This window comes from Pelophylax lessonae, assembly GCF_965119305.1.
Source record: "Pelophylax lessonae genome assembly, chromosome: 3".
NCBI classification, from domain to species: Eukaryota; Metazoa; Chordata; class Amphibia; order Anura; family Ranidae; genus Pelophylax; species Pelophylax lessonae.
Genome location: NC_138770.1, coordinates 686,564,510 through 686,575,260, shown reverse-complemented (window position 1 = coordinate 686,575,260; position 10,751 = coordinate 686,564,510). Strand labels below are relative to the sequence as shown.

Here is a 10,751-nt window from a genome sequence, read left to right as displayed (position 1 = left end):
AGCTCGCTCCCGCTGTATTCATACACAGCGGGAGTCGGGCCAGGGGAGGAGAGGCGGTGATCACCACCGCTCTTCCCCGATCGTCGGGGATCGAGGGAGGAAATCCACCGCTTGTGTAAACACACTTCTCTCTGGACAGACTTCAAGACTATGCCCTATCCACCAATCAGAATAATTCTGATCTCTACGGAAGCCCTGAGGGCCCAGCATTTCTCTGTATGGGCCTGGACTCTCCCATGGGATATTGTATGATCTGATCTGGAATAAAATGTATATTTAACTTACACTGTCATGATTGTGTGTGTTGACTTACACCCCCGTATAATATACATCACCGGCACAACACTCTGATAGCATTTTTGTCTTTTCCTTCTGTTTATCAAGCGTTGAAAACTCAATAAATTGCTTTTCTAGTGGGAGGAGCTTAAAGAGGAAGTGATGTCATTTGATATGTTGATTAACCACCGCAGTTTTACATCGGTACTTTGACGTTAAATATCGCTGTTATGGCAGCAGATAGCAGCCATAACCCCAGTATTTCCTTACACAGTGGGCGCTCCTCTTTCACATAAAAGTGGTACCAGCAGCATATTCCCCGCGGTATCACTTTTATAGACGGTGGGAGAGGTGCCCCCCCTTCTCTCGCTGCTTCCCCGTTGTGTTCTTCACTTACTGAAGCCGTCGGTAGCGGGGAAAACAATCTGTCCCTTCTGTGTCCCAGGCAGGAAGTGGAGTGAGGGTAAGATGGCCCCCCACTCCGCTCTATGACCTTGGAGGACCGGAGCGGAGCGGCCATAAAGGGTCCATTTTGTTTGTTGCTGAAAAAAATTACTTTTTTTTTTTCTTTTGCTTTTAGTGTAGATGTGAGGTGTGAGGTGTTTATGACCCCAGATCTCACAATAAAGAGGACCTGTCCTGCTTATTTCTATTACAAGGGATGTTTACATTCCTCATAATAGGAATAAAAGTAATCAAAATCAGTTTTTTCAAGGGACAGTGTAAAAATAAAAGGTAAAATAAATAAGGAAAAAAAAATTAAAGCGCCCCGTCCCTCTGAGGTCGCACGCAGAAGGGAACGCATACGCAAGTCGCTGCCGCATATGTAAACATAGTTCAAACCACACATGTGAGATATCGCCACGATCGTTAGAGCGAGAGCAATAATTCTATCCATAGACCTCCTCTGTAACTCTAAACTAGTAACCTGTAGACATTTTTAAAGCGTCACCTATGGAGATTTTTAAGTACCAATGTTTGTCACCATTCCACGAGTGTTCGCAATTTTGAAGAATGACATGTTGGGTATCTGTTTACTCGGAGTAACATTATCTTTCACATTATAGAAAAATATTGGGCTAACTTTAGTTTTCTTTTTTTATTTTAATTCAAAAAACTGTATTTTTTCCAAACAAATTTGGAAAAACTAATATAAATATATATATATATATATAATGTTTGGGGTTCTAAGTAATTTTCTAGCAAAAAATACTGATTTTAAAGCGGAGTTCCGGGCACAAAATTGATGTTTTTTTTTTTTTGTGCCCGTCCGCTAGTTCTGGATAACCTGAAAAGGAATTGGATAGTTAGGTTTTTTTTTTTTTAAAACTCACCTTGTAATTGTAGATCGTAAATACTCACCTCAGGGTACTTCCTCCCTCGGAGCCGCGGCTCTCCCCGTGACTTCCTGCCTCGCAATGATTCCTGGGAGCTGAACGTCATCGCTCCCAGGAATCAATGCGACGGCACCGGCCCCGCACGTCATTTCCGGGCGTCGCCGCATTCCCCTGCTAAACAGCTTCTGGGCATGCCCAGAAGCTGTTTAGGAATGCGGCGCCGCACCGGAAGTGACGAGAGGGGCCGGTGCGGCGCATTCTGGGAGAAGAAGACGCGGAAGAAGACGCAGAAGAGGACCGCGCCGGCTTCAGCTGCCCACAAGAGAGATGGAAACGCTGTGGAAGAAATTTTATAAGTAAGTATTTCTTCTAAAAGGTAAGTGCGAACCGGGACAGATCAGAGGCTAGCCATTGTGGAATGTGCTAGCCCTGACTGTCCCGGGGGTATGCTTATTGAAAAATCACATCTGTGCCCGGAACTCCGCTTTAACTTGTAAACAACAAGTGTCAGAAATAGGCGTGGTCCTTTAGAGGTTAATAAAAATGTTATAACTCCTCACATATCTCATCCAATCCAAATCTGCAAATCCAAGGTGCAGTTCTGGGACCCCTGTGGGTATAGGGAAGAAAGGGGCGGAGCGCCCCTACAATCTCCTCCAGCCCTGTGAGCACCTCCAGTGGGCGTGGTTTTCTATCATCAGTGGGCGGGGATACTATGCAGATTTGGATTGGATGAGATATGGACTTTATTGTGAGCCGTTATAGTATTTTTAGTAAACTTGCCACTAGATGGCGCTTCTTTTTCTACACACAGGAGCGGTGGGGGAAATCGCATGCGATCATTTGCAGTGCGATTTGACCCTATTCATTTTGTATGAACGCAAATCGCACCGCAAAGTATCGGTTTCGGGTGTTGGGAGCATTTTCAAGAGTTCCAGTACTGGTGAAAACACTCAGTATCATTGCATCCCTAATTACCAGTATAGCATCTATGGCTGTGTAAGTCCCAGTATATATCCCATAGTTTGTAGACGATATAACTCCCACAAACCAATCAATATTCACTTAGTATATAATAAAAAATATCTGCGCTGAGGATATACTGACCTGTATATCTATACATAGTCCCACAAGGGGGTATATAAAAAAAGTGGAAATGGGGTGAAGGTATATGGCGCTGCCAAAAATTCCAATAAATCAAAGTGTATGGTGATAAAACATATGACAAACCACTTATAAATAAATTGACGATATTGATAAATGGTAAGCTGAAAAGTGTCAAAGTGCAATAATTCAAAACTTTTGTGACAGAAAATGAAATAAGAATATAATGATCAGCATTTGCAAATATATTCTATCAAATGTCCAAAAGTGAGACAATGTGCATCAATTGGTGACATAAAGTGAAAAGCACTAAATGGTGATCTTATAATTCCTAACAATAAATACAAAGTATAACTGGCAACAAATGAAGGTGATGTGCAAAGTGACTGAGCGCAATTCAAAGCATAATCCATAGAAGTGACCAAAAATGGATGGAAAAAATCATGGTGTTCTCCAAACGTGACTGGTGCAAGTGAAGAAACTCTCCCCTCACTATAAGGAGCGCTCTCACCAGATATAGGGACCCCACAGGGGTGGTAAACGTTGATAGACTCAAGAGGATTGTAAAGACACCCCGGGTATGAAAGGGGTTACAGTCATTTAGGACATTTCATTCCCGAACACAAAGGCAGCTACCGGACACTCAACTCCGACGAGTAAGAAACCCATACGAATAATCCCCCCCTCCAAGTACGAGACAAGGCTCTGTATTGAGGGTCAAGCAGGAATCAGACTCTTTATTGAAAAGGAATACACGCTTTATATACACGTTAGAAGTAAAGCAGTCACTACATGAGCAATGACCCAAATCCAGCCCCCAACATCACACAATGGTTACATAACGAGCCCGCAATACACATTACTCTGAGTGTCAATACATCCCTTAGCAGACAACCAGGGCTGTGGAGTCGGAGTCAGAGTCGAGGTGTCGGAGTCGGAGGAAATTTTGGGTACCTGGAGTCGGAGTCAGCAAACAATGCACCGACTACGACTCCTACTAAATTTAGATTGGAATTAAAAAAAAGCAAGTTTAAATGTCCCAATTCACAAAAAGTTATAATTAATAACTTAGTATAAGGAAACTTATAATTGAGGAGGCCAAATGTAAAAAGGAAGAACTACAGAAAGTTCTGAAAGGACGTTTTGTCTTTCTTAAAATGGATGCATGCACACGTCACAGAGTCAATTATTTTGCTATTAATGTTAGATTTGTGGATGAAAATAACAAAACAATAACACGGACCCTCGGATTAAAGGACACTCAGGCACATCACACCAGTGATTACCTTCAGATGTTAGTGGAGGGTGTTCTAGAAGATTTTGAAATTACAAAGGAACAGATTTTATGTGTTGTGACAGATAACGCTTCTAACATGTTGAGCACAATTGAGAAGATGAACGCAGATGAAGAAGGTAACAAACAGATATTAGAGTTAAGGCCCGTACACACGTAGCGATTGTCGGCCGTAAATATTCGGCCACCGTCCGATCGGCCGATTGTCTGCTTGTTAGTATGATGCTTTCCCGACAACCGATTGCGACTTTTCGGCCGAACAGAATCTGGCGTGCAAACTTTAAAATTTTTGTTGGCCGTCACCAGAACGGCCGATTGTTCGCCAGTCAGTACAGAATTCGGCTGACAAACAGCAGATTAGCAAGACTGGGCATGCTCGGAGAAGAAAAAACACACGGAAAGTTAACCATCACATGACATCACTTCTGCAGTCGGCTGTTGTTGGCCGACAAAATTAGTGTGCAGTCTTTAGCACTTTTCAACCGACAGGACAGCGCCGGACAAAAGACGGCCGATCGTTCGGCCGACAATCAGTACGTGTGTACGGGGCTTTAGAGGAAGACAGCTCTGCAAGTATTGGAGAAAGTTTAGAAACTGAAGAGAATGCTGACATTTGTTGAAGCATTGAAGCTTGCTACTATTCATCATATGCGATGTGCTGTTCATACACTGCAACTTGCCATAAGAGATTGATTAAAAGATCGCCATGCAGCTACACTAATTGGCAAATTACGGCAAGTAACTGTTGCAGCCAGGGCCTCGAAAACAGATGCAAATTTGAAAAGACGTGCAGGAAAAGGAGCCATTTTGGATCAAACAACTCGCTGGGGAAGCACTTATTTAATGGTGAAGTGTTTGCTTGAACTTAGACTTCATAGAAGAAATAGACAATAAAAATCTTGCATTTACTGAAAGCCAGTGGAAAAGAAAAAGAGCTGGAGAACCTTCTTTCTCACCCCTTCACTGTCACCAAGAGGTTGCAATGTGACGATTTAACCCCGGGTAAATTCCTCTTGGAATGGAAGAGCCTGTTATATTGCCTGAACAAAAATGGAGGGTTAATAGCTGAGGGCATTGCATCTTCAATGATGAAAAGAGAGAGTCTTTTGCTGGAAAATGAAATCTTGTTAGCGGCTATTTATGTTGACCCAATGAGCCGACTTTTGTTGAACAGTGAACAGACTGCTACTGGGAAAAAGGCCCTCTATGATGTAGCAGTTCGCATGAAGGGATTACGACCTGAAATACCTCCACAGGATAAAGTTCTTTTAAGCAATAGTGGTAACTCAGGATCATCTTCTTCAAACAAAGAATTAGACTTTGATTCCTTCTTAGACAAAGATTCCTTCTTAGACAAAATGGAAGTTGCTAAAGGAAAGCGACATCGCATAAGCGTTACAGAACCAGTAAATGTCCAAATAAAAAAATTCCAACAGGAGTTTTATAAAGCACTAAAAGAAGTTGAAAAGTATGATCGCTCATCAAAACTTACTGTTGAAGAAGCCATCCTTGTTTATCCAGAGATCATTAGGCTCCATGTACATGGGACGTTGTTAAAAGTCCCTTTGAATGCTGGAATTTTTAGGACGTTTGAAACGTCCGTTCAGTCGCGTTTGTACCCGCGTTTAGCGGGCGTTTCGCAGCGTTTGCGGGCGTTTGCGTTTAGAAGCGTTCCTAGAGGTCAAAAAAATTATTCCCCTTTAAAATGGAAAAACGCGAACGCTAAACGCGGGTCATCGCGTTCAGACGTGTTCGGACGCGTTCAGACGCGTTCGGACGCGTTTGTGCGTTTGAAACGCCGGGAAACACACGTTCGAACGCAAATAATTGCGTTCTAAAAACAGTCCCTGAACGCAACTGCCTGCAAATGACCTGGTGTACATGGACAGATAAGATAAAATGTAGATGGGTTCAGGGGCTTCTGAAAAAAACGCCCAACTGCTCCTAAACGGCCATTTCCAGCGTCCCGTGTACATGGAGCCTTAGTGATGTGGCCAGAATAGTTACTGCAATGCCACCCACCCACGCAAGTCATTGTCAAAAGGTTATTTTCAGCCCTAAAAATAATAAAGTCTGACTTAAGAGCCTCTATGAAAGAGGATATGGCAGAGGCAATTCTCTTCCTTAGAACTCTACATTGAATTGATTTGCATTTGCTAAGTCTATAACTACAATTCAAGATTAATATAAACCATTTCTAGGATTTACAGATTTTGTTTTTGTTTTTGGTTTATTTAGATAAGCTTTGTTTTTGTTCTAAAACAACCAAATAATGTGGTTTGTATTTTTGAACTGGTAAAGTTCCTGTTCCTGATGTTTATGCCTGCTGCTATTATCCAGCCACTTGATTAATTAATAAAAAAAAATTAATAAAAAAACTGTTGTTTTCATTGTGCTTGTCTTTTGCTTAAACTGTTCAATACAGTAGACTGTTGGCTTCCCAGCCAGTAGTCCTGTGGTAATGACATGTATGTTGCCTTTCTTTCCTTCAAGGAATGTATAAAATACATTTGCATATTAACACAGAGGTGTCGGAGTTGGGGAGTCGGAGTCGGAAGTACAAAAAACTGAGCAGTCGGAGTCGGAACATTTATCTACCGACTCCACAGCCCTGATCCTCCCTGCCAGCTGATCTCAGCTGGAATGACGCAATTTACTGAGCATGCGCAGTTCGTGGGATGCATTTTTCGACGGGAGGCATTATTCCACAGGACACTGGGGAACAAGAGCGAAACTCGATGTTGTAGCTGGACAGAATGACTTTGTGGACCCACTTGTCTTGTACCAAGGAAGTCCACAGGTCTGGAAATCAGCGAAGACATCCATCCACCCCCGATACGAATGAGGGCACACCTTAATGATGAAGGAGCCTTGTCTGCGGGTCTAGAGATGCTCTCGGCTTGCCAGACCAGGTACATTTGGATCCTCCAGAAGCGGCTCCGAGCCCTTTCAGTCAACCCTGAGGGACGAAAAAACACAAAAACTTCCCATGAGCCGAGAAGGAAGTAAAAGATTTGCCCACTCGGTCAGAGGTTGTGACACCAGGGCATTGGTAAATACCAGCCAGAGCCTACATATTGCAGGCCACAGCCTCCACCCTCCTGTCAGCCGGATTCCTTAAAGGCCGGGGACTCTTCCACCAGAATCATGGTTGCCTTGTTCAATCTGGAAACCGGAGGGTCCACCACCAGTGGAACAGTCCACTTCCACTTCTTAATATGGGACTCCTCATAGGGGTAACACCTAGGAAAAAAAAACGCTTTGGTCGTCCCCACTATTTAGCAACAATTTTGTCAAAATAAGAAACACCTTTGCCACTCTGAATGGCTTGTGAGTGCCAAAGGGAACATGCAACTCCACCACAGCTGCATCCTCCATCTTCAAGGTCTCACGCACAGATACAATCACTGCCTCCACCGGCGCCTTTTGGTGCGTAGTTGTGGAGGAATCATCCTCACTATCAGAGGATTCCAGGCACATGGTCGCAGACCCAGCAGGGTGTCCCACGTCCACTAAATCAGATTCAAGATCTGATGAGGCAGGGGAAGGTGGGGGTGCTTTTTGCTAGCCAGTCGCCCGAAAACCACCTCCGCCCAGGACACAAAACTGCAGGACCGCATCGATAGATGGTTGGGACCCGGAGAGCACCGCAGTCTCAGAGAGGGGGGGATCAGGTGGGGAGATATGCTCCAAAGACTCCATGAGACACCAGGGGAAGCCCTCAAAAAAAGGGTGTAAAACACTGAAAGGGATAAGCCCCACTTCGATGGGAGCACCACCCAGTCGCCAGGCACAAATCATCAAACAATCAGAGGGAGAGGACCCCACCAGACCCACCACCAAAAAGAAACAGGCACCCGCAGCCACCAGGATATTCTGCACTCACGTGCGGCGATCAGGAAGTGAAATGATCCAGGTGTCAGCACAAGGGGATGAGGGGGGCTCCCACCATAGAAATCACCACCCACAGGGCTCCACTCATGGCTACCGCTATTTTCAATGGCAAATCACCACAAAATGGCCACCGGACTACACAAACATGGCTGCCGTACATAGTCACACACACACACAGGATACAACAAAATGGTTGCCCCTGTGCAGCACCACAAGGCTCCCAGGAGCCCATGAGGGACCCCCTAGGCCTCAAGGACAGGCCCGGGCAGGACATGGGGCCCTGGCAGGAGCCCCCATCAGGTACAACCCCCCCCCGGCACACCCCAGGGGTGACCACTGGATCTAGATTAACCAGCCCGTCACCCAGTCTGGCAGTTGATTGTAAATCGCACAGCTAAAAATCCAAGAAAAAAATAAATAAATTCTAAAAAAAAAAATAAATTGCCAGGACCACAGATCCCAGTAAGGGACTAAGTCCCTACTCCTGAATAGGCAGAAACAAAAACCTAAAAAAAAAAAGTGCCTATAGCAGAGAGAGGGAGTATACCCCCTGGGACTGCCCATAGGCGTAGCCAGAATTTTTTTTCTGCTTAGTGTCTTACTCTTGTAGGGGGCTGTAAAACCCAATGGTTATGAAGATCAGGAGCTGTGTCCGACAATTAGCGAAAGAGAAGAGGGAATTTTCCACTTTTCTAGGAGTTGGTAAATGAACCTGAGAATGTGGAGAACATGTATGCCTTTAACATAAAGGTCTATTGGGGGAAAGAGTCATCTCTACATCCTCTCCAGCCTGTAACTTACCCATTCAATATGTGCTGGAATAAGTGCATCTGTCTGTCCCGGCACACCATGGCCAGCTTCAGAGGCTGCAGGAGGAGAACAATACAAGAGATCAGATATACACAGAACAGAAGAAGAACATCTTCCAATACCATGAACCTGCAGTCTACGGTTTCGGGATGCACATCAGATCCAAAAGCAGCATGATCCAAGAGACCCAACAAACCATCAGATGAGGTCAGTCCACCCTAAAGGCCCAATGCTTCTTGTGAACACCATATTGAATTGGGTTCCTTTTGTCACATGGTCCGGTCTTGAAAGGTCAAAGATTTTGGGGGAAGTCTAAACAGACCAAGCCGGCCACCCGGTTTAGGATTACCAATCTTCTTGGTGAAGTAGACAACTGGGCCTATATAGTTAATATGTCCTACATTCCTCAGGTTAATGGGTATCTATACATGTATGGAAGTGGTTTCATCAGTTGTATAAACAGGTTAATGGGGCTGTGGACATTGGATATGGCATGTGGAGACCAGCTGGACTATTCCCCACCTCTGCTGCACCCCACCTCCTTCCTCTGTCTAACCATATTGAGGACAAGCAGAGACTGCACAGTGTAAGCCTCCAGAAGGCGGATAGCAGGGACCCCCCCCCCCCCCCACAGGAAGTGAAGAATCAGGGTGTCTTACCTTGTCTTTGCTGAGGGAGTGCGCCAGGTCTACAGCCACCGGAGATTCTGAGAGTGTGAAGGACAGAACCGCATTCTTCTCTTTCTTCTCAGTCCGGACCTGCCTAGAACACACAGCGCATGTTTATAGGCCGAACACTAGAAATCCAAACAGTCTTATTACAAGAATACGTCACCTTCAGATGACACCTGCACATCAGAAGTAGTGAAAGTGCATTGTGACCCCCCCCCCCTCCCCCATGCTATCTGGTGGTGACCCTCTTACAAGTAGATATGGAGGGAGACTGGTGGCGCTCAGACACAGAAATGTCTTCACTGGATTCAGAGAATTGAAATCACATTTTTTGGAGATTACCGCACACACCAGCACTAAACCCACCGCCACACCAATCCTACAACCCCCCCCCCCCCCCCATCTGCACTGACTGGGCCCACCCTGATCTAAACTTCTACAACCCCCCCATCTGCACTGACTGGGCCCACCCTGATCCAAACTTCTACAACCACTCCATCTGAACCGACTGGGCCCACACTGATCTAAACTTCTACAACCCCTCCATCTGCACTGACTGGGCCCACCATGATCTACATTTCTACAACCCCCCCATCTGCACTGACTGGGCCCACCCTGATCTACATTTCTACAACCCCTCCATCTGCACTGACTGTGCCCACCCTGATCTAAACTTCTACAACCCCTCCATCTGCACTGACTGGGCCCACCCTGATCTAAATTTCTACAACCATTCCATCTGCACTGACTGGGCCCACCCCGATCTAAATTTCTACAACCCCTCCATCTGCACTGACTGGGCCCACCCTGATCTAAACTTCTACAACCCGGATTTGTGATTACATGCAAGAAACCAAGCGGAGGGTTCCCAGTGATTAGATGTGGGAGGAAGCAAAGCGGAGGTGTTTCCAGTGATTAGATGTGGGAGGAAGCACAGCGGAGGGGTTTTCAGTGATTAGATGGGGGAGGAAACCCAGTGGAGGGGTTTCCAGTAATTAGATGTGGGAGGAAGCACAGGGGAGGGGTTCCCAGTGATTAGATGTGGGAGGAAGCACAGCGGAGGGGTTCCTAGTAATTAGATGGGGGAGGAAGCACAGCGGAGGGGTTCCCAGTGATTAGATGTGGGAGGAAGCACAGCGGAGGAGGGGTTCCCAGTGATTAGATGTGGGAGGAAGCACAGCGGAGGGGTTTCCAGTGATAAGATGGGGGAGAAAGCACAGCAGAGGGGTTCCCAGTGATTAGATGTGGGAGGAAGCACAGCGGAGGGGTTCCCAGTGATTAGATGACGGAGGAAGCACAGCGGAGGGGATCCCAGTGATTAGATGTGGGAGGAAGCACAGCGGAGGAGGGGTTCCCAGTGATTAG

General features: G+C 45.7%; 1 pseudogene across 1 annotated transcript in view; it reads right to left on the bottom strand.

Moving 5' to 3' along the window:
* Window positions 1-8,544: 8,544 nt before the first annotated feature.
* Window positions 8,545-10,751, bottom strand: part of LOC309550674 (WD repeat-containing protein 43-like) — a 41,286-nt pseudogene continuing 39,079 nt past the window's right edge. The window contains exons 6-8 of the transcript in view: window positions 9,375-9,477; window positions 8,707-8,771; window positions 8,545-8,617 (exon numbers count right to left, since the gene is read on the bottom strand). The product of the transcript in view is annotated as a WD repeat-containing protein 43-like (transcript). The remainder of the gene's footprint in view (window positions 8,618-8,706; window positions 8,772-9,374; window positions 9,478-10,751) is intronic.